Consider the following 25,822-nt stretch of genomic DNA (forward strand, 5'->3'; position numbering starts at 1 on the left):
CGCTGCAGAGTGAAAATCTCATTCTGGAAACATCCCCCAGGCTGTGGCTAAGCCATGTCTCCGCAATATCCTTTCTTTCAGGAGTGCTAGTTCTGCAAGGTTCGCAGGAGAGCTTCTGTAAAGTTTGGAAGGTAGGAGACGAGGTACTGGCAGAAGTAAAGCTGTGAGTACCGGGCGTGAGTCGTGCTTCGGTAGCTCAGTTGGTAGAGCACTTGCCCGCGAAAGGCAAAGGTCCCGAGTTCGAGTCTCGGTCGGGCACACAGTTTTAATCTGCCAGGAAGTTTCATATCAGCGCACACTCCGCTGCAGAGTGAAAATCTCATTCTGGAAACATCCCCCAGGCTGTGGCTAAGCCATGTCTCCGCAATATCCTTTCTTTCAGGAGTGCTAGTTCTGCAAGGTTCGCAGGAGAGCTTCTGTAAAGTTTGGAAGGTAGGAGACGAGGTACTGGCAGAAGTAAAGCTGTGAGTACCGGGCGTGAGTCGTGCTTCGGTAGCTCAGTTGGTAGAGCACTTGCCCGCGAAAGGCAAAGGTCCCGAGTTCGAGTCTCGGTCGGGCACACAGTTTTAATCTGCCAGGAAGTTTCATATCAGCGCACACTCCGCTGCAGAGTGAAAATCTCATTCTGGAAACATCCCCCAGGCTGTGGCTAAGCCATGTCTCCGCAATATCCTTTCTTTCAGGAGTGCTAGTTCTGCAAGGTTCGCAGGAGAGCTTCTGTAAAGTTTGGAAGGTAGGAGACGAGGTACTGGCAGAAGTAAAGCTGTGAGTACCGGGCGTGAGTCGTGCTTCGGTAGCTCAGTTGGTAGAGCACTTGCCCGCGAAAGGCAAAGGTCCCGAGTTCGAGTCTCGGTCGGGCACACAGTTTTAATCTGCCAGGAAGTTTCATATCAGCGCACACTCCGCTGCAGAGTGAAAATCTCATTCTGGAAACATCCCCCAGGCTGTGGCTAAGCCATGTCTCCGCAATATCCTTTCTTTCAGGAGTGCTAGTTCTGCAAGGTTCGCAGGAGAGCTTCTGTAAAGTTTGGAAGGTAGGAGACGAGGTACTGGCAGAAGTAAAGCTGTGAGTACCGGGCGTGAGTCGTGCTTCGGTAGCTCAGTTGGTAGAGCACTTGCCCGTGAAAGAAAGCGAACTTGCCCGCGAAAGGCAAAGGTCCCGAGTTCGAGTCTCGGTCGGGCACACAGTTTTAATCTGCCAGGAAGTTTCTCTTCCACTTTTGTCTGCATTTCTGAATATTTGCCTCCTTTGATATTGACCGCCGGCCGTGGTGGCCGAGCGGTTCTAAGCGATACAGTCTGGCACCGCGCGACTGCTACGGTCGCAGGTTCGAATCCTGCACCGGGCATGGATGTTTGTGATATCCTTAGGTTAGCTAGATTTAAGTAGTTCTAAGTTCTAGGAGACTGATGACCTCAGCAGTTAAGTTCCATTGTACTCAGAGCCATTTTGATATTGTCCAGTATTTGATATCTTCTGTTTCCTCTTCCCCTTTTTCCCTCCACCATTCCTTCTATTCTTTCCTCCAATAAACAATACCTCCTCAAACAATGTCCAATCCAGTTCCGTTTTCTCTTTCTGATGACTTTCAGCATGTTTCTTTCTTCTCCAACTCTTCTTAATACTTCTTCATTCCTTACTCGGTCTTCCCATTTCACTTTCTCCATTCTTCTCGATGTCCACATCTCTAGTGCCTCCAATCTTCTTGTATCTTCCTTCCTCAATGTCCAGGTCTCCGCAACATACAGTGCAACGCCCCACATGTAACATTTGTCAAGTCTTTTTCCTCAGATTTTTGTTTACTTGTCCACAAAGTAATTTCTGTTTCCTCTTGAATCCTTCTTTTGCCATTGGAATTCTTTTCCTAATTTCTGTTGAGCAATACGTATCATCCATTATTACACTTCCCAAGTAATTGAAGTTATTCACTTGCACTGTTTTCTCTCCCCCTATTTTCATACGGCATTTTCTCCCCTTTCCTCCAATTACCATTCTTTTCGTTTTCTTCTTGTTAATCTTCATACCATATTCTTCTAATTTTGTGTGTAGATCATCTAACATTTGTTCCATGCCTGATGCACTCTCTGCCACCACAACCATGTCGTCTGCAAACCCCCTGCAAGCCCCTTTGGCTAACAATTTCCTAGAGATATGCAGGGTGGTCCATTGATCGTGACCGGACCTAATATCTCACGAAATAAACACAAAACGAAAAAACTACAAAGAACGAAACTCGTCTAGCTTGAAGGGGGAAACCAGATGGCGCTATGGTTGGCCCGCTAGATGGCGCTGTCATAGGTCAAACGGATATCAACTGCGTTTTTTTAAAATAGGAACCCCCATTTTTATAGCATATTCGTGTAGTACGTAAAGAAATATGAATGTTTTAGTTGAACCAATTTTTTCGCTTTCTGATACATCGCGCTGTAATAGTCACAAACATATGGCACACAATTTTAGACGAAGAGTTGGTAACAGGTAGGTTTTTTAAATTGAAATACAGAACGTAGGTACGTCTGAACATTTTACTTCGGTTGTACCAATGTGATACACGCACCTTTGTGAACTCATGATTTCTGAGAACGCATGCTGTTACAGCGTGATTACCTGTAAATACCACATTAATGCAATAAATGCTCAAAATGATGTCCGTCAACCTCAATGCATTTGGCAATATGTGTAACGACATTCCTCTCAACAGCGAGTAGTTCGCCTTCCGTAATGTTCGCACATGCATTGACAGTGCGCTGACGCATGTTGTCAGGCGTTGTCGGTGGATCACGATAGCAAATATCCTTCAACTTTCCCCACAGAAAGAAAACCGGGGACGTCAGATCCGGTGAACGTGCGGGCCACGGTATGGTGCTTCGACGACCAATCCACCTGTCATGAAATATGCTATTCAATACCGCTTCAACCGCAAGCGAGCTATGCGCCGGACATCTATCATGTTGGAAGTACGTCCCCATTCTGTCACGCAGTGAAACGCCTTGTAGTAACATCGGTAGAACATTACGTAGGAAATCAGCATACATTGCACCATTTAGATTGCCATCGATAAAATGGGGGCCAATTATCCTTGCTCCCATAATGCCGCACCATACATTAACCCGCCAAGGTCGCTGATGTTCCACTTTTCGCAGCCATCGTGGATTTTCCGTTGCCCAATAGTGCATATTATGCCGGTTTACGTTACCGCTGTTGGTGAATGACGCTTCGTCGCTAAATAGAACGCGTGCAAAAAATTCGTCCCGTGATTTCTCTTGTGCCCAGTGGCAGAACTGTACATGACGTTCAAAGTCGTCGCCATGCAATTCCTGTTGCATAGAAATATGGTACGGGTATAGTCGATGTTGATGCCCGTTGGGCATTTTGATCACAATAGCCATACAGCAACACGATATCGACGTTTTCCGCAATTGGCAAACGGTCCATTTTAACACGGGTAATGTATCACGAAGCAAATACCGTCCGCACTGGCGAAATGTTACGTGATACCACGTACTTACACGTTTGTAACTATTACAGCGCCATCTATCACAAAGCGAAAAAAGTGGTCCAACTAAAACATTCCTATGTCTTTACGTACTACACGGATATGTAATAAAAAATGGGGTTCGTATTTTAAAAAAATCAGTTGATATCCGTTTGACCTATAGCAGCGCCACCTAGCGGGCCAACCATAGCGCCATCTGGATTCCCCCTTCAAGCTAGACGAGTTTCGTTCTGTGGTTTTGTGTTTATTTCGTGAGATATTTGGCCCGGTCAGTATCAGTGGACCACCGTGTATATCGGGTTCCTGATATTTTTTTAAAAAAATATGAAGAGTCCTAGTTTGCAAGGAATATTGCATCGTAATTCTGAATAACTCTTTCGCTATTAATGACTGTTCACTACGATAAAACGGCGGCAACAGAATGGGGAAGTGGCACAGACTAACATGGAACTGCAGGCCTACGAAGCTCTAGCTGTTGTTGTGGTCTTCAGTCCAGAGACTGGTTTGATGCAGCCCTCCATGCTACCCTATCCTGTGCAAGCTTCTTCATCTCCCAGTACCTACTGCAACCTACATCCTTCTGAATGTGCTTAGTGTATTCATCTCTTGGTCTCCCTCTACGATTTTTACCCTCCACGCTGCCCTCCAGTACTAAATTGGTGATCCCTTGATGCATCAGAACATGTCCTACCAACCGATCCCTTCTTCTTGTCAAATTGTGCCACAAACTCCTCTTCTCCCCAATTCTACTCAATACCTCCTCATTAGTTATGTGATCTACCCATCTAATCTTGAGCATTCTTCTGTAGCACCACATCTCAAAAGCTTCTATTCTCTTCTTGTCTAAACTATTTATCGTCCATGTTTCACTTCCATACGTGGCTACGCTCCAATCAAATACTTTCAGAAACGACTTCCTGACACTTTAATGTATACTCGATGTTAACAAATTTTTCTTCTTGAGAAACGCTTTCCTCGCCATTGCCAGTCTACATTTTATATCCTCTGGCCGGCCGGTGTGGCCGTGCGATTAAAGGCGCTTCAGTCTGGAACCGCGTGACCGCTACGGTCGCAGGTTCGAATCCTGCCTCGGGCATGGATGTGTGTGATGTCCTTAGGGTAGTTAGGTTTAATTAGTTCTAAGTTTTAGGCGACTGATGACCTCAGAAGTTAAGTCGCATAGTGCTCAGGGCCATTTGAACCATTTTTATATCCTCTCTACTTCCACCATCATCAGTTATTTTGCTCCCCAGATAGCAAAACTCCTTTACTACTTTAAGTTTCTCATTTCCTAATTAATTCCCTCAGGATCACCCGACTTAATTCGACCACATTCCATTATCCTCGTTTTGCTTTTGTTGATGTTCATCTTATACCCTCCTTTCAAGACACTGTCCATTCCGTTCTACTGCTGTTCCAAGCCCTTTGCTGTCTCTGACAATTACAATGTCATCGGCGAACCTCAAAGTTTTTATTTCTTCTCCAGGGATTTTAATACCTACTGCGAATTTTTCTTTTGTTTCCTTTACTGCTTGCTCAATATACAGACTGAATAGCATCGGGGAGAGGCTACAACTCTGTCTCACTCCCTGCGCAACCACTGCTTCCCTTTCGTGCCCCTCGACTCTTATAACTACCATCTGGTTTCTGTACAAATTGGTAATAGACTTTCGCTCCCTATATTTTACCCCTGCCACCTTCAGAATTTCCAGTCAACATCGTCGAAAGCTTTCTCTAAGTCTACAAATGCTAGAAACGTAGGTTTGCCTTTCCCTAGTCTTTCTTCTAAGAAAAGTCGTAAGGTCAGTATTGCCTCACGTGTTCGAACATTTTGACGGAATCCAAACTGATCTTACCCGAGGTCGGCTTCTACGAGTTTTTCCATTCGTCTGTAAAGAATTCGCGCTAGTATTTTGGAGCTGTGACTTATTAAACTGATAGTTCGGTAATTTTCACATCTGTCAAGACCTGCCTTCTATGGGATTGGAATTATTATATTCTTCTTGAAGTCTGAGGGCATTTCGCCTGTCTCGTACATCTTGCTCACCAGATGGTAGAGTTTTGTCAGGACTGGCTCTCCGAAGGCCGTGAGTAGTTATAATGGAATGTTGACTACTCCCGGGGCCTCCACGCTGCCCTTACGAAGCTCTCATTAAAACCAAAAGGTGGTGTGTAATGTATTTAGAACACGAAGCTTCGGTGCTAGGCCGTACAGTGGCTGTTGCGGGCGCTCGGCGCTGGCTTTGTGGTTGCGACCTTGGCTGCGAAAGGTCTGTCCGCCGAGTGAGCAGTTCGCATACAACGCCCGAGTTGGCCGCACAGCTCCCCACAGCTGTTGGCTTCACTGTGTCAAGGTTGCGGCGCATGCGCAGTGGGACGGATGCGAGGCCCAGAGGGCTGCGCGCCTCTACTGCGCTGAGCAGGCCGCAACGTGAGAGGCCGGTAGCGTTGCGTCTCCGGAGAGAGCGCTGAGGGAGTCAGCTGACTGCCGGCCCGACACGTGATCAGGCAGTGACGTCAGTATCCGTAACTAGTTGGCGCGCGCCAGCCAGTGTCTGGCTTCTAGGAAGCGAGCATTCACCAGCAAGTGCGTCTGGACGTATCAGGGGTCGAATACGACTCCAACGGCACATACCCCACACCATTACAGAGCGATTGCCTCCGTACCCGTGGTCTTCAGTCCTGAGACTGGTTTGATGCAGCACACGGGCCGTGCTGTCGAACGTGAACGTTGATCGTGCCGAGTTCAACGTGCTGCTGAACGCTCAGCAACGATGCGACTCGTGCACACGGCACGTGGGCCCCAACGTGGTATACGCGATCGCAACGCACTCCAGCGGCAGTCGAGGGATGTTTCTAGTTGATGTTTCTAGTTCTTAAATCACACTGTTTACTCAACGGGCGCGCGTAAAATTCCCACGTTAGCTCTATTGAAACGCACATTTCCTCCATCGTCCACGAAAAGGAAAGTGCCGTGTCATATCAATAAGGACACCGGCTTATAAAAGTTGCATTGCAAACAGTGCGGTACAAATTTGCAATACTTCTCCACATAAGATAAACATTATTTCATCATTCCCACATTTTAGTAAAACCCCAAGGTCAGCTTCACTTGATTATTGTTCCTACACAGTAGCAGAATCTTTGCAACATGTCAATTACTGTGATTCATTGGCAGAACACTTAGAAGGTGTAACAGGTCTATCAAAGAGACTGCTTACACCACGCTTGTCCGACAAACTCGGGCAGTTCCAGCAGGACAATGCGACACCGCACACGTCCAGAATTGCTACAGAGTGGCTCCAGGAATGCTCTTCTGAGTTTAAACACTTCCGCTGGACATCAAAGTCCCCAGACATGAACATTACTGAGCCTCACTGAATACGGCCTGGCAGCGTTCTGTTCAGAAGATATCTCCATCCTCTCGTACAGGGTGTTTCAAAAATGACCGGTATATTTGAAACGGCAATAAAAACTAAACGAGCAGCGATAGAAATACACCGTTTGTTGCAATATGCTTGGGACAACAGTGCATTTTCAGGCAGACAAACTTTCGAAATTACAGTAGTTACAATTTTCAACAACAGATGGCGCTGCAAGTGATGTGAAAGATATAGAAGACAACGCAGTCTGTGGGTGCGCCATTCTGTACGTCGTCTTTCTGCTGTAGGCGTGTGCTGTTCACAACGTGCGAGTGTGCTGTAGACAACATGGTTTATTCCTTAGAACAGAGGATTTTTCTGGTGTTTGAATTCCACCGCCTAGAACACAGTGTTGTTGCAACAATACGAAGTTTTCAACGGAGGTTTAATGTAACCAAAGGACCGAAACGCGATACAATAAAGGATCTGTTTGAAAAATTTCAACGGACTGGGAACGTGACGGCTGAACGTGCTGGAAAGGTAGGGCGACCGCCTACGGCAACCACAGAGGGCAACGCGCAGCTAGTGCAGCAGGTGATCCGACAGCGGCCTCGGGTTTCCGTTCGCCGTGTTGCAGCTGCGGTCCAAATGACGCCGACGTCCACGTATCGTCTCGTGCGCCAGAGTTTACACCTCTATCCGTACAAAATTCAAACGCGGCAACCCCTCAGCGCCGCTACCGTTGCTGCACGAGAGACATTCGCTAACGATATAGTGCACAGGATTGATGACGGCGATATGCATGTGGGCATCATTTGGTTTACTGACGAAGCTTATTTTTACCTGGACGGCTTCGTCAATAAACAGAACTGGCGCATATGGGGAACCGAAAAGCCCCATGTTGCAGTCCCATCGTCCCTGCATCCTCAAAAAGTACTGGTCTGGGCCGTCATTTCTTCCAAAGGAATCATTGGCCCATTTTTCAGATCCGAAACGATTACTGCATCACGCTATCTGGACATTCTTCGTGAATTTGTGGCGGTACAAACTGCCTTAGACGACACTGCGAACACCTCGTGGTTTATGCAAGATGGTGCCCGGCCACATCGCACGGCCAACGTCTTTAATTTCCTGAATGAATATTTCGATGATCGTGTGATTGCTTTGGGCTATCCGAAACACACAGGAGGCGGCGTGGATTGGCCTCCCTATTCGCCAGACATGAACCCCTGTGACTTCTTTCTGTGGGGACACTTGAAAGACCAGGTGTACCGCCAGAATCCAGAAACAATTGAACAGCTGAAGCAGTACATCTCATCTGCATGTGAAGCCATTCCGCCAGACACGTTGTCAAAGGTTTCGGGTAATTTCATTCAGAGACTACGCCATATTATTGCTACGCATGGTGGATATGTGGAAAATATCGCACTATAGAGTTTCCCAGACCGCAGCGCCATCTGTTGTTGAAAATTGTAACTACTGTAATTTCGAAAGTTTGTCCGCCTGAAAATGTACTGTTGTCCCAAGCATATTGCAACAAACGGTGTATTTCTATCGCTGCTCGTTTAGTTTTTATTGCCGTTTCACATATACCGGTCATTTTTGAAACACCCTGTAGTTCCATTTCCCTCCAGCACTGCTTCAGACATTAGCCGAGTCCACGCCGTGTCACGTTACGGCACTTGTGCGTGCTCGCGCGGGTCCTACACGAATTTAGGTAGGCCTACGACTTTCTTTCCTTCTTCACTGTGTAGATGCACCTCGAGAAGACACGTGACATGCTTCGCAAAAGAAGATCTGCTTTTTATGGTCTCGTGACACGAATTAGTTCAGGAAAGATATGTAAAAGGATACGTAACCTACTTTCGAGATAAGGAAACCAAAGCGGCACCGTTCACAGAAGTCGAAAAAGAGCTACGAGAAGTGGAAATTTCCGCTAAAGATATTTGGGAGCGTGATCCGCTTACGGGAGCACACAAAGGCTTCCAGGAGATGCCGAAGGCATGCGGACAAGCGAGAAAGCCGGCCGGAGTGGCCGTGCGGTTCTAGGCGCTACAGTCTGGAACCGCGCGACCGCTACGGTCGCAGGTTCGAATCCTGCCTTGGGCATGGATGTGTGTGATGTCCTTAGGTTAGTTAGGTTTAAGTAGTTCTAAGTTCTAGGGGACTGATGACCACAGCAGTTAAGTCCCATACTGCTCAGAGCCCTGTCCGCCGCTCGTGGTCTCGCGGTAGCGTTCTCGCTTCCCGAGCACGGGGTCCCGGGTTCGATTCCCGGCGGGGTCAGGGATTTTCACCTGCCTCGAGATGACTGGGTGTTTGTGTTGTTCTCATCATTTCATCATCATCCAGGAAAGTGGCGAAATTGGACTGAGCAAAGATTGGGTAATTGTACGGGCGCTGATAACCACGCAGTTGAGCGCCCCACAAACCAAACATCATCATCATCATCATCATCATCATCTGCTCAGAGCCAAGCGAGAAAGGCGGCAGGAGAACTCTACGAGGTTGGCCCCTTACCAAACTTGCAGTTATCGTGAATCTTTCGCCCAGCACAAAGCCCCAGGCGACTGCAAAAAGGCGGAGGTGACTCCAGTATATACGAAATGGAAAAGAACGGATTCACAAGATTACAGACCAATATCGATAACTTCTGCTTGCTGCAGAATCCTTGAACACATTCTCAGTTCGACTATAAAAAATTTTCTTGAGACTGCGTAGCCATGTCCACGAATCGGTATGGTTTTAGAAAGCATCGCTCGTGCGAAAAGCGCCTTGCTCTTTTCTGACATGATACAACTATCGATTAAGGGGAACGGGCTGATTTCGTAATTCTAGGTTTCCGCAAAGCATTTGACACGGTGCCCCATTGAAGGCTGTTGCAAAGGTACGAGCATATGTAGTAGTTGTTGTTGTGGTCTTCAATCCTGAGACTGGTTTGATGCAGCTCTCCACGCTACTCTATCCTGTGCAAGCTTCTTCATCTCCCAGTACCTACTGCAACCTACATCCTTCTGAATCTGCTTAGTGCATTCATCTCTTGGACTCCCTCTACGATTTTTACCCTCCACGCTGCCCTCCAATGCTAAATTTGTGATCCCTTGATGCCTCAGAACATGTCCTACCAACCGATCCCTTCTTCTAGTCAAGTTGTGCCACAAACTCCTCTTCTCCCCAATCCTATTCAATACCTCCTCATTAGTTACGTGATCTACCCACCTTATCTTCAGCATTCTTCTGTAGCACCACATTACGAAAGCTTCTATTCTCTTCTTGTCTAAACTATTTATCGTCCATGTTTCACTTCCATACATGGCTACACTCCATACAAACACTTCCAGAAACGACTTCCTGACACTTAAATCTATACTCGATGTTAATAAATTTCTCTTCTTCAGAAACGCTTTCCTCGCCATTGCCAGTCTACATTTTATATCCTCTCTACTTCGGCCATCATCTGTTATTTTGCTCCCCAAATAGCAAAACTCCTTTACCGCTTTAAGTGTCTCATATCCTAATCTAATTCCCTCAGCACCACCCGACTTAATTCGACTGCATCATTTAACCATACAGTGAAGCTGCATGCCCTCGGGAAAAAAATTACGGCTGTAGTTTCCCCTGCTTTCAGCCGTTCACAGTACCAGAACAGCAAGGCCATTTTAGTGTCACAAGGCCAGATCAGTCAATCATCCAGACTGTTGCCCCTGCAACTACTGAAAAGGCTGCTGCCCCTCTTCAGGAACCACACGTTTGTCTGGCCTCTCAACAGATACCCCTCCGTTGTGGTTGCACCTACGGTACGGCCATCTGTATCGCTGAGGCACGCAAGCCTCCCCACCAACGGCAAGGTCCATGGTTCATGGGGGGCCTCTGGAGTAAGTTCACACATATCGAAGCGGCTCGAAGATTTCTTAAGTAATACAACCCAGTATGTTGTCCTCGACGGCGACTTTCATTAGTGACAACGGTATCTTTCTGGAGTGCCCCAGGTTAGTGTGATAGGACCGCTGTTGTTCTATGTATAAATACATGATATGGCGGACAGGGTGGGGAGCAATTTACGGTTGTTTGCTGATGATGCTGTATTGTACGGCAATGTGTGAAGTTTAATGACTGTAGGTCGATACAAGACGACTTAGAGAAAATTTGCAGTTGGTGTGATGAATAGCAGGTAGCTCTAAATGTGGAAGAATGTAAGTTAAAGCGGATGAGTAGGAAAATCAAACCTGTAATGTTCGCAAACAGTATTACCAGTGTCCTGCCTGACACAGTCAAGTCGTTTAAATACCTGGGCGTAACGTTGCGAAGCGTTTCGAAATGGAACGAGCATCTGAGAACTGTGGTAGGGAAGGCCAATGATTCACTGCGGATTTTTTTTTTTTTTTTTTTTTTTTTTTTTTTTTTTTTTTTTTTTTTTAGGAAAATGTGGTTCACCTGCAAAGGACGCTGGCGCGACCTATTCGTGAGTACTGCTCGGGTGTTTGGGATCCGTACCAGGACGGATTGGAGGGAGACATCGAGCGAATTCAGGGGCAGGCTGCTAGATTTGTTACCGGTAGGTTCGAACGACACGTAAGTGCTAGAGAGATGCTTCGCATAACTCAAATGGGGTTCCCTGGAGGGGAAGGCGAAATTCCTAACGACAAACACTGTTGAGGAAACTTCCTGGCAGATTAAAACTGTGTGCCGGACCGAGACTCGACCTCGGGACCTTTGCCTTTCGCGGGCAAGTGCTCTAACAACTGAGCTACCCAAGCACCCGTGCCCGCGAAAGGCAAAGGTCCCGAGGTCGAGTCTCGGCCCGGCACACAGTTTTAATCTGCCAGGAAGTTTCATATCAGCGCACACTCCGCTGCAGAGTGAAAATCTCATTCTGGAAACTGTTGAGGAAATTTAGAGAACAGGGGTCTGAAGCTGACTGCCGTACGATTCTACTGCAGGCAACGTACACAGCGCTTAAGGACCACGAAGATGATACGAGGAATTAGGGTTCACACGGAGACATATATAGATAGTCGCTTTTCCCTCGCTCTATTTGCGAGTGGAACAGGAAAGGAAATGACCTGTAGTGGTACAGGGTGCCCTCCGCCACGCACTATACGGCGAGTTGCGCAGTATCTATGTAGACGTAGATGGAGATGTAGGGAGCAATTTTTTTTATTTTTTATTCTCATTTTGTTCGTTTTCGTTCGTTGTATGTACTCGGGGCGGACGTCGTAAGACATCCGTTTAAGCTCGTCTTTGATCGGTTAACTCAGTTTTTTTTTTTTAATTTTTTTTTTATTACAGAGGGTTGCTAACTCTCTGACCGAACACGCTGAGCTACCGTGCCGGCTCAATGGGCGGCAGCCAGAGCTCGGAAAGGACACAATTGAATTGACGTGGACCCTAGATCGCCGGAAGGAAGAAAGAAGAATTTGGAAAAAAAAGACAACTGCGAATTAGAACTGGCCCTCGGAGACCCCCTTACTAACTTAATTATGCGTATAGATGATGGTGATGGTAATAATAATTTTGTGGGGCTCGATTGCCCGGTGCAAGTCGTCCTATTAGATCCCACTTGCACTCATTGCGTGTCGCCAAACCTACTCCAGTTATCCAGGAGGGGAAACGGTGTAATGTCGTCATGTCATTTTTATTTTTGTAACTCATCGATGTGCACGTCAGAGAGAGAGCAAGTTATGTTAGTGTTGGACGATCTTCGGCAGTCTTTGCCTCTGCGCAGTATGATAATATTCTTAGTTGAAGTGTGGCTGTTAGCCCAGCGTGCCGTATCATTGTTCGCGTGCCTGGGTCACTTCCCTTCAAGTGGACTCTCCCGACATTCCACTGTTTCGCTTATCTCAGCCAGCGTCAGTAGTATCTTTGGTCTGTGTCGTTACGTGTCGACGTGAACGTTTTAAGTTCCCTTGTTCGTTTGTTTCGTTTTTGTCACTGTTAAATTTTTCACACCGCCAAGAGACTGCAGACTCAGGCATCAGTTTCTGCCCCTGAGAAAAAGAATACTCAACTGCCCGACAGACAAATGGACAACAAAGGGATCAAAAATGGTTCAATTGGCTCTGAGCACTATGGGACTTAACTTCTGAGGAGGTCATCAGTCCCCTAGAACTTGGGACTACTTAAACCTAACTAACCTAAGGACATCACACACATCCATGCCCGAGGCAGGATTCGAACCTGCGACTGTAGCAGTCGCGCGGTTCCAGACTGTAGCGCCTTAAACCGCACGGCCACACCTGCCGGCTAAAGGTGTGAGGAGGGGGCGTGAGTCGTGCTTGGGTAGCTCAGATGGTAGAGCACTTGCCGGCGAAAGGCAAAGGCCGCGAGTTCGAGTGTCGCTCCTGCACACAGTTTTAATCTGCCAGAAAGTTTCATGCTTGGTTCTGCTTTACAGAATGCAATCCTGCGCTTTCAGTTTCTTGTGATGGACCCCATACTGAGCCAATTTTGTTGCACTAATGGTGGTGTTATGTACTGGTATGATATAGAGCAGCAGCACATTAAAGGTGTTTCAGTTGAATTGATTCTGCCTTATGTCTCTTACCCCTGTAATCGACATTAATGTTACCAAGTTTGGTACTCGTACGGTAGTTAGTTACCGTGTTAAATACGGAAAGTTTAATTATAACGACCCGGTAGAAAGATTTGTCACACTTTCAGTTACGTTAGCGACGAATTGACCGTATCGATACCGTGCGGTGACGTAAAATGTAGAGACCGATACCCACTGAAACACATTCTACTTCTACATCTACATACATACTCCGCAATGCACCATACGGTGCGTGGCGGAGGGTACCTCGTACCACAGCTAGTATCTTCTCTCCCTGTTCCACTGCAAAACAGAACGAGGCAAAAAATGACTGCCTATATGCCTCTGTACGAGCCCTAATCTCTCTTATCTTATCTTTCGTGGTCTTTCCTCGAAATGAAAGTTGGCGGCAGTAAAATTGTACTACACTCAGCCTCAAATGCTGGTTCTCTAAATTTCCTCAGTAGCGATTCACGAAAAGAACGGGTCCTTTCCTCCAGAGACTCCCACCCGAGTTCCTGAAGCATTTCCGCAACACTCGCGTGACGATCAAACCTACCAGTAACAAATGTAGCAGCCCGCCTCTGAATTGCTTCTATGTCCTCCCTCAATCCGACCTGATAGGGATCCCAAAGAATATGTCGTATTAGTGTTTCATAAGCGGTCTCCTTTACAGATGAACCACACCTTCCAAATATTCTACCAATGAAGCGAAGACGACTATCCGCCTTCCCCACAACTGCCATTACATGCTTGTTCCACTTCATATCGCTCTGCAATGTTACGCCCAAATATTTAATCGACGTGACTGTGTCAAGCGCTACACTACTAATGGAGTATTCAAACATTACGGGATGCTTTTTCCTATTCATCTGCATTAATTTACATTTATCTACACTGCTGGCCACCGTAAATGCAACACCCTGAAGGAAGCATCCGAATTAAGTGAAATTTACACCATGGGTTTGCAGCGATGAGATATGCGACTGATTAGAATTTCAGCGCAGACGCACATCACGCGCGCCTGTGGCGCCACCTCATGGCGCCATTTAAGGCTTGGCGATTTCGACGAGTGTACGTTCGGCACGTGTGTTTACCTTGTGGTTGTTTCACAAGACGATCAGTTATGCCTCGTAGACAACAGCGAACATCGTTTGATCAAGTATCCGAGTTCGACAGAGGAAGGATAGTGGCTTACCGAGATTGTGGATTATCATACAGAGAAATCGCTAGTCGTGTTGGACGAAACCAAACAACTGTGATGCGGATATGTGACCATTGGATGCAGGAGGGTACGACGGACCGACGTGGTCGATCGCATTCACCTCGGTGCACCACTGCACGTGCTGATACGCAAATTGTGCGCATGGCAGTGACGGATCGCTCAGTGACATCCCGAACCGTAGCACAGCATATTGCGTCTGTAACGCAACATCCAGTGTCTGCGCGTACCATTCGACGCCGTTTGCAGCAGAGTGGTCTGTCCGCAAGACGTCCATTGCTTCGTCTACCACTGACGCAGAACCACACACGTCTCCGTCGCCAATGGTGTGATGACAGACGGATGTGGACGGCAGAATGGAATGACGTTGTCTATACTGACGAGGCACGCTTCTGTCTGCAGCACCACGATGGTCGGATTCGAGTGTGGAGACACCGTGGAGAGAGGATGCTGGGCAGCTGCATTATGCACCGCCACACTGGTCTTGCACCGGGTATTATGGTATGGGGCGGTATTGGATATTACTCTCGCACGCCTCTAGTATGCATTGCCGGTACTTTAAATAACCGGCGCTACATATCCGAGGTGCTGGAGCCAGTTGACCTTCCTTACCTTCAGGGCTCGGCTACAGCCATATTTCAACAGGATAATGCGCGACCACACGTGGCACGCATTGTCCAAAGGTTCTTCGTCAATAACCAGATTGAATTGCTTCCCTGGCCGGCTCGCTCTCCGGATCTTTCGCCGATAGAAAACATGTGGTCCATGGTTGCTCAACGAGTGACCCAGATTACATCCCCAGCTGCCACACCAGATGATCTTTGGCAGCGTGTGGAAGCTGCTTGGGCTGCTGTACCCCAGGAACACATCCAACGTCTCTTTGACTCAATGCCGAGACGTGTGGCAGCGGTCATCTCCAACAATGGCGGCTACTCTGGCTACTGATTCTGGCAGGAACCACATGCCACAGACGTCTGTAAACGTAATCAGTTGATACTTGGCCAACATGTTATCTACAAAATAAATTTTGTTGTGCTACCTCTTGTCTTTCTTGGTGTTGCATTTACGGTGGCCAGCAGTGTATATTTAGAGTTAGGTGCCATTATTTACACCAATCACAAATCCTGTCCAAGTCATCTTGTATCCTCCTACAGTCACTCAACGACGACACCTTCCCGTACACCACAGCATCATCAGCAAACAGCCGCACGTTGCTACCCACCCTATCCAAAAGATCATTTATGTAGACAGAAAACAACAGCGGACCTACCACACTTCCCTGGGGCACTCCAGATGATACCCTCACTTCCGATGAACACTCACCATCGAGGACAACGGACTGGGTTCATTCGCGCGCCTTACACCGAATAAGCTGTTGGGCACTGCTACAGGTTTTAACGGCGTTAGCGGCACCGCAGCTGGTGAGGGACGCAGGCTGTTATACGGGGAACACGGGCCACGTGCCCAGCGAAGTGTCCTGCCCCACTCCACTCCACGGCTGGCGAAGCACCAAGGCCGCGGGCTGGCTGGCTCTGCGCACGAGACGTGGCTCTCACGTGGCGTAGCCGCGACCTACACACGCGTGCGTGCCTGCGCTCCACACTAGCACACTTGCTATTCTTATAATCTCGGCAATCCGATACATCGATATGTAAAAGGTGTTATTATCGACTTCCGATACGTCGAGGAAAGGATTGATAATATCGACGGAACAAATACCGACGTGCCGGCCTGTAAAAATATCGCCGGCCGCAGTGGCCGAGCGGTTCTATGCGCTACAGTGTGGAACCGCGTGACCGCTACGGTCCCAGGTTCGAACCCTGCCTCGGGCATGGATGTGTGTGATGTCCTTAGGTTGGTTAGGTTTAAGTAGTTCTAAGTTCTAGGGGACTGATGACCACAGATGTTAAGTCCCATAGTGCTCAGAGCCATTTGAACCATTTTTTTTTTTTTTTTTTTTGTAAAAATATCAGCTTCACATTGTAAATAGAGGGTGGTCCATTGATAGTGACCGGGCCAAATATCTCACGAAATAAGCATCAAACGAAAAAGTGCAAAGAACTGTACTTGTCTAGCCTGAAGCGGGAAATCAGATGGCGCTACGGTTGGCCCGCTAGATGGCGCTGCCTCAGATGAAACGGATATCAACTGCGTTCTTTTTTTTAATAGCAACCCCCATTTTTTATTACATATCCGTGTAGTACGTAAAGAAATATGAATGTTTTAGTTGGACCACTTTTTTCGCTTTGTCATAGATGGCGCTGTAATAGTCACAAACGTATAAGTAGGTGGTACCAAGTAACATTCCGCCAGTGCGGACGGTATTTGCTTCGTGATACATTACCCGTGTTAAAATGGACCGTTTACCAATTGCGGAAAAGGTCGATATCGTGTTGATGTATGGCTATTGTGATCAAAATGCCCAACGGGCGTGTGCTATGTATGCTACTCGGTATTCTGGACGACATCATCCAAGTGTCCGGACCGTTCGCCGGATAGTTACGTTATTTAAGGAAACAGAAAGTGTTCAGCCACGTGTGAAACTTCAACCACGACCTGCAACGAATGAGAATGCCCAAGTAGGTGTTTTAGCTGCTGTCGCGGCTAATCCGCACATCAGTAGCAGACAAATTGCGCGAGAATCGGGAATCTCAAAAACGTCTGTGTTGAGAATGCTACATCAACATCGATTGCACCCGTACCATATTTCTATGCACCAGGAATTGCATGGCAACGACTTTGAACGTCTTGTACAGATCCACTGGGCACAACAGAAATTACGGGGCGATGACAGATTTTATGCAGGCTTTCTATTTAGCGACGAAGCGTCATTCACCAACAGCGATGACGTAAACCGGCTTAATATGCACTATTGGGCAACGGAAAATCCACGATGGCTGCGACAAGTGGAACATCAGTGACCTTGGCGGGTTAATGTATGGTGCGGCATTATGGGAGGAAGGATAGTTGGCCCCCATTTTATCGATGGCAATCTAAATGGTGCAGTGTATGCTGATTTCCTACGTAATGTTCTACCGATGTTACTACAAGATGTTTCACTGCATGACAGAATGGCGATGCACTTCCAACATGATGGATGTCCGGCACATAGCTCGCGTGCGGTTGAAGCGGTATTGAATAGCATATTTCATGACAGGTGGATTTGTCGTCGAAGCACCATACCGTGGCCCGCACGTTCACCGGATCTGACGTCCCCGGATTTCTTTCTGTGGGGAAAGTTGAAGGATATTTGCTATTGTGATCCACCGACATCGCCTGACAACATGCGTCAGCGCATTGTCAATGCACGTTCGAACATTACGGAAGGCTAACTACTCGTTGTTGAGAAGAATGTCGTTACACGTATTACCAACTGCATTGAGGTTGACGGACATGATTTTGAGCATTTATTGTATTAATGTTGTATTTACAGGTAATCACGCTGTAACAGCATGCGTTCTCAGAAATGATAAGTTCACAAAGGTACATGTATCACATATGAACAACCGAAATAAAATGTTCAAACGCACCTACATTCTGCATTTTAATTTAAAAAACCTACCTGTTACCAACTGTTCGTCATAGACTGTGAGCCATTATGTTTGTGACTATCACAGCGCCATATATCACAAAGCGAAAAAAGTGGTCCAACCAAAACAGTCATATTTCTTTACGTACTGCACGAATATGTAATAAAAAATGGGGGTTCCTGTTTTTAAAAAACGCGTTTGATATCCGTTTGACCTACGGCAGCGCCATGTAACGGGCCAACCATAGCGCCATCTGGTTTCCCGCTTCAAGCTATACAAGTTTCGTTCTTTGTAGTTTTTTCGTTTGACACTTATTTCGTGAGACATTTGTCCCACTCACTATCAATGGACCACCCTGTATACTGCTGGGTTTAGAGCTGTATGTTTAAGTACTGATTTGTTATTAGATATTCTGTAGATGAACATGGTAGCAGCCTGCTTGTGCCCCTTAGAGCAAGGAAGAACTGAAAGGAAAGCGGTACATTTACGCTTGGCGATAACCACTTTCCTTACAATGGTAACTGCGTTTTTTCCTGCTTTGATGCGGCCCGTCACGAATTCATGTCCTCTTCATCTCAGATCGCACTTGCTGTCTACGTCCCTCAATTATTTGCTGGATGTATTCCAATCTCTGTCTTCCTCTACAGTTTTCTTCCCTCGAAAGATCCCTCTAGTACCGTGGAAACCATTCCCTGATGTCTTAACAGATGTCCTAAGATCCTCTCCTTTCTCCTTATCAGTGTTTTCCAGATATTCCTTTTATCTCCGATTCTGTGTAGAACCTCCTCATTCCTTACCTTATCAGTCCACCTAATTTTCAACATTCGTCTATAGCACCACATCTCAAATGCTTCGATTCTCTTCTGTTCCGGCTTTGCCACAGTCCATGTTCCACTACCATACAATGCTGAGCTCCAGACGTACATTCTCAGAAATTTCTTCCTCAAATTAAGGACTATGATTGATACTAGTAGACTTTTCTTGGCCAGGAATGCCCTATTTTCCATTGTTAGTCTGCTTTTGATGTCCTCCTTGCTCCGTCCGTCATTGGTTATTTCGCTGCCTAGGTAGCAGAATTCCTTAACTTCATCTACTTCTTGATCATCAATCCTGGTAATCTCACCATAGTCTTTTCTGTTATTTCTCGTTACTTTCATCTTTCTTCGATTTACTGTCAATCCGTATTCTGCACTCATTAGTTTGTTCATTTCACTCAGCATATCGTGCAACTCTTCTTCACTTTCACTCAGGATAGCAGTGTCATCAGCGAATAGTATCATTGATACAGTTTCACTTTGAATTTTAATTCCACTGCTGAACCTTTCTTTTATTTCCATCACTGCTTCATCGAGCCGGCCGGGGTGGCCGAGCGGTTCTAGGCGCTACAGTTTGGAACCGCGCCACCGCTACGGTCGCAGGTTCGAATCCTGCCTCGGGCATGGATGTGTGTGATGTCCTTAGGTTCGTTAGGTTTAAGTAGTTCTAAGTTCTAGGGGACTGATGACCTCATAAGTTAAATCCCATAGTGCTCAGAGCGATTTGAATCATTTGCTTCATCGATGTAACAGTTGAACGGTATGGACGAAAGACTACATCCCTGTCTTACGCCCTTTTTAATCCGAGCACTTCGTTCTTGGTCGTCCACTCTTATTATTCACTCTTGAATCTTGTACATATTGTATACTACCCTTCTCTCCCTATAACGTACCCCTATTTTCCTCATACTTTCGAACATCTTGCACAATTTTACTGCACAATAAAAGGTGTCCAATGGGTCTGGAACACTTCGCCTCATGTCGAATTCCTTGTTTTTTTCATTTCTGCCAACGCCAGCGTCCTAACATTTGTAGTGTCAAGGCTATGTGGCGAAGCTAAATGTTACAGTTTGTGTTGGTAGCGCCGATTACGTCAGCATTTCCGCTCACACATCTCCGCCCACTGCAGAGACCAATCTTGTCCGTTAGAATGTTGCTAGGTACGGTCGACGCTGTCGCGTGTGAAATGCAGTGAACTGTACTGTCGTGGAAGAAATATGGGGCTCGCAAGAGCTGTAGCGCACGATATGGTAAGCTGCGATGACTGCTGTCTGCGCCGCTCGCTGCCGACAAATAAGACAACTCTCGTTCTATCTGGATTCACCTTCGCCAATCAAACTCTCCCTACACCTTGATGAAGTCGAGGACTCCTATTCGCCCCTAGTCTAACTATTGGCGTGGTACACCGGTCAGATAACCAGTCCACCGCGATGCCACTCAAAAATTCGCTCGCAGGCGTTTAACTATAACTCTGTCCGTTCACACCGCACAATAAGTGTGTCGGCCAACACAGTGAATGATGCTTAATCCTGAGGGCTCAATGTAGAGTCGCACTCCGATTCGCTCTCGACAAAGGTGCTCTCCCAGTGAAGTACTGAGGAGAGACTTGTTCCTCGCTCCAAGAGCGACGACGGAACGGGGCCTCTCCACGCCGGACGTGAAGGGGTATATCTTTCGGTCTCTTCCGTTACTCCTTCAGCTCAAGGCGTCAGAAATATCGTCTGCCAATCGGCATTGCTCTTCTAAAACGGGAGAATGACATTTTGTTTGAGGCGACCAATCCGGAAATCTGTAGTATTGGCGTTTGGTGTTTGCTGTCTCCCTGTGAAAATCTCTGAAACTGCGTGCCATGTGTAAAGAATGCGTAGGCTGGCCGCTGCCACACACTGTAGCGGAATTTGCTTTTAAGCCAAACACGGGGTCATTCCTTCTTTCACTCAGGCAACTGCTGTCTGCTCTATGGGCGGTCACCGGCCAACATAGATAGGCTGGAACGTCCTCTGAAGGGACTGGCGTCCTGTTGTGCGGTTTTTGCCTCTCCCGAACTAAAAGCTTGTAGTGACTGTCATGTCTTGAATGTGTGTGTGTATGTACGCCAGCCTCGAGTATTTCAACCATGGTGCGCACTTGGGATTTACTAGTTATTTGCATATCGTTTACATGAATTCATACAACATTGACTTTATCTTATCGAGTTTGGGTTCGAATGAAGCGTCTAGATGTGCAGAATATGATTGTGAGGGCGGAAGTATGTAAGTGATGAAGGTCAGGAGACCACGACGTCTTACAGTTGTGATCAGTGAAGGGCCACAAAGTTCAACTGAGCTATGCGTGTGACCTCTTGTCCATTTAAGTTTCACGATAAATGACCTTTGTATTTAATTCCAATGGTATCTGATGAATAATATGATCTGCTGGCTGCACCATGCATAATACTGTACTTGTTTGTATCAATAGAAACACAAATATCTTCTTTTTTTTTAATACCATTAATTAAGTATAAATAAACAATATGAAACTTCAATGATGCAATTAGGATGTATTTCTGATGATTAGTTGAAACATCGAGTGACAGTTTCACAGTTTGCGTGCAGTGTGTAAAAGTCCAAAGCTGTGCAGGGAAACACGCTACGCAATTGCATAGCATCACTTAAGTGCCTACTGCATAGTTATACTGAGAGAAAATACTGTCGCACTGAAAAGCAAAACTGGTTGCGAAATAAATCCTTCGAAGAAAGACGTCGTAATTCAAGAAATGAAGTTTATTGACGATTTTCGTCGTGTGTGTTTATTTCCAGTTTAGCCATACAGTCAGTGAAGCAAACTGTAAACATGTTTATATCTAGGGATACTATTACGTTTATGACGCACTTACAGTCGCCTTTTTATGTGTTTATTTTTTCTTGTCGTGGTTTGCTCAGACAGCGGCTGGTTGTTGATGGACATGGTGTGTGCATGACTGGGCTGACGCAGTGCTGTTAAACAAATAGATACTAGCACCTAAGAGAATGTATGTGACAGATTCCCAATTCTATGAGTTTTTTTCTTTCTTTCCTTATCCGTGCTGATGGCAGAAGTCTTCAAGCTGAGATGGGTGCCATCGGAGACCAGAGATGGATGAGCCAGGTGCTCAAAAAACGTTAGTAAAGAGCCAGCATAACAGTAGATATTACAAAGCGCGCTAAGCCAGTAGCAAGGTATTATACGGAACGTATTAACGCGGCTCATAGAAAGTCCACAGCTATTCCGACCATGTTGACCAGCAACATTGTTAGCCACAGAAATTGCAGCGACATGTTAGGCAATATTACAGGCAACTGTTGGCCGGCAATGCATTTCCGGGCCAGAGGTGTTGGCACAGACCACGCTATGACTGCGCAATAGACAGAAGTGATGCGCGTCTACATCTACAGCTGTACTATCTACATCTATACTGGAATGAGACTTTCACTCTGCAGCGGAGTGTGCGCTGATATGAAACTTCCTGGCAGATTAAAACTGTGTGCCGGACCGAGACTCGAACTCGGGACCTTTACCTTTCGCGGGCAAGTGCTCTACCAACTGAGCTACCCAAGCACGACTCACACCCCGTCCTCACAGCTTTACTTCCGCCAGTACCTCGTCTCCTACCTTCCGAACTTTACAGAAGCTTGCACGGTTTTAATCTGCCAGGAAGTTTCATATCAGCGCACACTCCGCTGCAGAGTGAAAATCTCATTCTGGAAACATCCCCCAGGCTGTGGCTAAGCCATGTCTCCGCAATATCCTTTCTTTCAGGAGTGCTAGTTCTGCAAGGTTCGCAGGAGAGCTTCTGTAAAGTTTGGAAGGTAGGAGACGAGGTATTGGCAGAAGCGAAGCTGTGAGACCGGGCGTGAGTCGTGCTTCGGTAGCTCAGATGGTAGAGCACTTGCCCGCGAAAGGCAAAGGTCCCGAGTTCGAGTCTCGGTCCAGCACACAGTTTTCATCTGCCACGAAGTTTTACATCTATACTATCCGACCCCGGTAGCTGAGTGGTCACCGCGACAGAATTTAAGTCCCAAGGGCCCGGGTTCGATTCCCGGCTGGGTCGGAGATTTTCTCCGTTCAGGGACTGGGTGTTGTGTTGTCCCAATCACCATCTTTTCATCCCCATCGACGCGCAAGTCGCCGAAGTGGCGTCAAATCGAAAGACTCACACCCGGCGAACGGTCTACCCGACGGGAGGCCCTAGTCACACGACATTTATTTATTTACATCTATACTCTGCAGACCACCGCGAGGTGTATGGCAGAGGGTATGTTCCATTGTATAACTCGTTAGGGTTCCTCCGCGTTCCATTTCACGTACAGACTGCGGGAAGAGTGATTGTTTGAATACCCTATGTGAGCTATACGTATGGGATTGTGGTATATTCCTAGAGTCACCATTTAAAGGCGGTTCATGGAACTTCGTTAAGAGACTTCCCCGGGATGGTTTATGTCTGTCTTAAAGAGTCTTCCATTTCAGTTCTTCGATATCTCTGTGACACTCTCCCATCGTCTTCAGTTCAGAGACTGGTTTGATGCAGCTCTCCATGCTGCTCTATCCTGTGCAAGCTTCTTCATCTTCCAGTACGTACTGCAGCCTACATCCTTCTGAATCTGCTTAGTGTATTCATCTCTTGGTCTCCCTCTATGATTTTTACCCTCCACGCTGCTCTCCAATACTAAATTGGTGATCCCTCGATGCCTCAGAATGTGTCCTACCAACCGATCCCGTCTTGTGCCACAAACCGAGTTAGGAAACTGCTGCGGAAGCAAAGGGAACTTCACAGCAAACATAAACATAGCCAAAGCCTTGCAGGCAAACAAAAATTACGCGAAGCGAAATGTAGTGTGAGGAGGGCTATGCGAGAGGCATTCAATGAATTCGAAAGTAAAGTTCTATGTACTGACTTGGCAGAAAAGACTAAGAAATTTTGGTCTCATGTCAAAGCGGTAGGTGGATCAAGACAAAATATCCAGACACTCTGTGACCAAAATGGTACTGAAACCGAGGATGACAGACTAAAGGCCGAAATACTAAATGTCTTTTTCCAAAGCTGTTTCACAGAGGAAGACTGCACTGTAGTTCCTTCTCTAGATTGTCGCACAGATGACAAAATGGTAGATATCTAAATAGACGACAGAGGGATAGAGAAACAATTAAAATCGCTCAAAAAAGGAAAGGCCTCTGGACCTGATGGGATACCAGTTCGATTTTACACAGAGTACGCGAAGGAACTTGCCCCCCTTCTTGCAGCGGTGTACCGTAGGTCTCTAGAAGAGCGTAGCGTTCCGAAGGATTGGAAAAGGACACAGGTCATCCCCGTTTTCAAGAAGGGACGTCGAACAGATGTGCAGAACTATAGACCTATATCTCTAACGTCGATCAGTTGTAGAAGTTTGGAACACGTATTATGTTCGAGTATAATGACTTTTCTGGAGACTAGAAATCTACTCAGTAGGAATCACCACGGGTTTCGAAAAAGACGGTCGTGTGATACCCAGCTCGCGCTATTCGTCCACGAGACTCTGAGGGCCATAGGCACGGTTTCACAGGTAGATGCCGTGTTTCTTGACTTCCGCAAGGCGTTCGATACAGTTCCCCCACAGTCATTTAATGAACAAAGTAAGAGCATATCGACTATCAGACCAATTGTGTGATTGGATCGAGGAGTTCCTAGATAACAGAACGCAGCATGTCATTTTCAATGGAGAGAAGTCTTCCGAAGTAAGAGTGATTTCAGGTGTTCCGCAGGGGAGTGTCATAGGACCGTTGCTATTCACATTATACATAAATGACCTTGTGGATGACATCGGAAGTTCACTGAGGCTTTTTGCAGATGATGCTGTGGTGTATCGAGAGGTTATAACAATGGAAAATTGTACTGAAATGCAGGAGGATCTGCAGCGAATTGACGCATGGTGCAGGGAATGGCAATTGAATCTCAATGTAGACAAGTGTAATGTGCTGCGAATACATAGAAAGATAGATCCCTTATCATTTAGCTGCAAAATAGGTCAGCAACTGGAAGCAGTTAATTCCATAAATTATCTGGGAGTACGCATTAGGAGTGCTTTAAAATGGAATGATCATATAAAGTTGATCGTCGGTAAAGCAGATGCCAGACTGAGATTCATTGGAAGAATCCTAAGGAAATGCAATCCGAAAACAAAGGAAGTAGGTTACAGTACGCTTGTTCGCCCACTGCTTGAATACTTCTCACTGGTGTGGGATCCGTACCAGATAGGATTGATAGAAGAGATAGAGAAGATCCAACGGAGAGCAGCGCGCTTCGTTACAGGATCATTTAGTAATCGCGAAAGCGTTACGGAGATGATAGATAAACTCCAGTGGAAGACTCTGCAGGAGAGACGCTCAGTAGCTCGGTACGGGCTTTTGTTGAAGTTTCGAGAACATACCTTCACCAAAGAGTCAAGCAGTATATTGCTCCCTCCTACATATATCTCGCGAAGAGACCGTGAGGATAAAATCAGAGAGATTAGAGCCCACACAGAAGCATGCCGACAATCCTTCTCTCCACGAACAATACGAGACTGGAATAGAAGGGAGAACCGATAGAGGTACTCAAGGTACCCTCCGCCACACACCGTCAGGTGGCTTGTGGAATATGGATGTAGATGTAGATGTGATCGGCGAGCTGGTTATAACTGCTATGTGTTTTTTGATATTCGGACGAAATGGTTTTCAACGGTACATTCAAACTCGTGTTTCAGTGTTCTTCGAATGATGAGTACTTATCATCAGTTGACGAGTTAAAATTTCGGAAACAGTTCGCTTACATGAAACAGAACGCAATCCCGAAGCCTGATCTCTCTCTTTCTCTTGCCGACGTTTTAT

At 46.6% G+C, this 25,822-nt stretch overlaps 1 protein-coding gene across 1 annotated transcript in view; it reads left to right on the forward strand.

Annotated features, from left to right (window-relative positions):
- Positions 1 to 25,822, forward strand: part of LOC126426626 (period circadian protein) — a 195,944-nt gene that overhangs the window by 39,468 nt on the left and 130,654 nt on the right. The gene's annotated exons all lie outside the window — the stretch shown is intronic.

The sequence above is a fragment of the Schistocerca serialis genome, chromosome 11 (genome assembly GCF_023864345.2).
Source record: "Schistocerca serialis cubense isolate TAMUIC-IGC-003099 chromosome 11, iqSchSeri2.2, whole genome shotgun sequence".
Classification (NCBI taxonomy): domain Eukaryota; kingdom Metazoa; phylum Arthropoda; class Insecta; order Orthoptera; family Acrididae; genus Schistocerca; species Schistocerca serialis.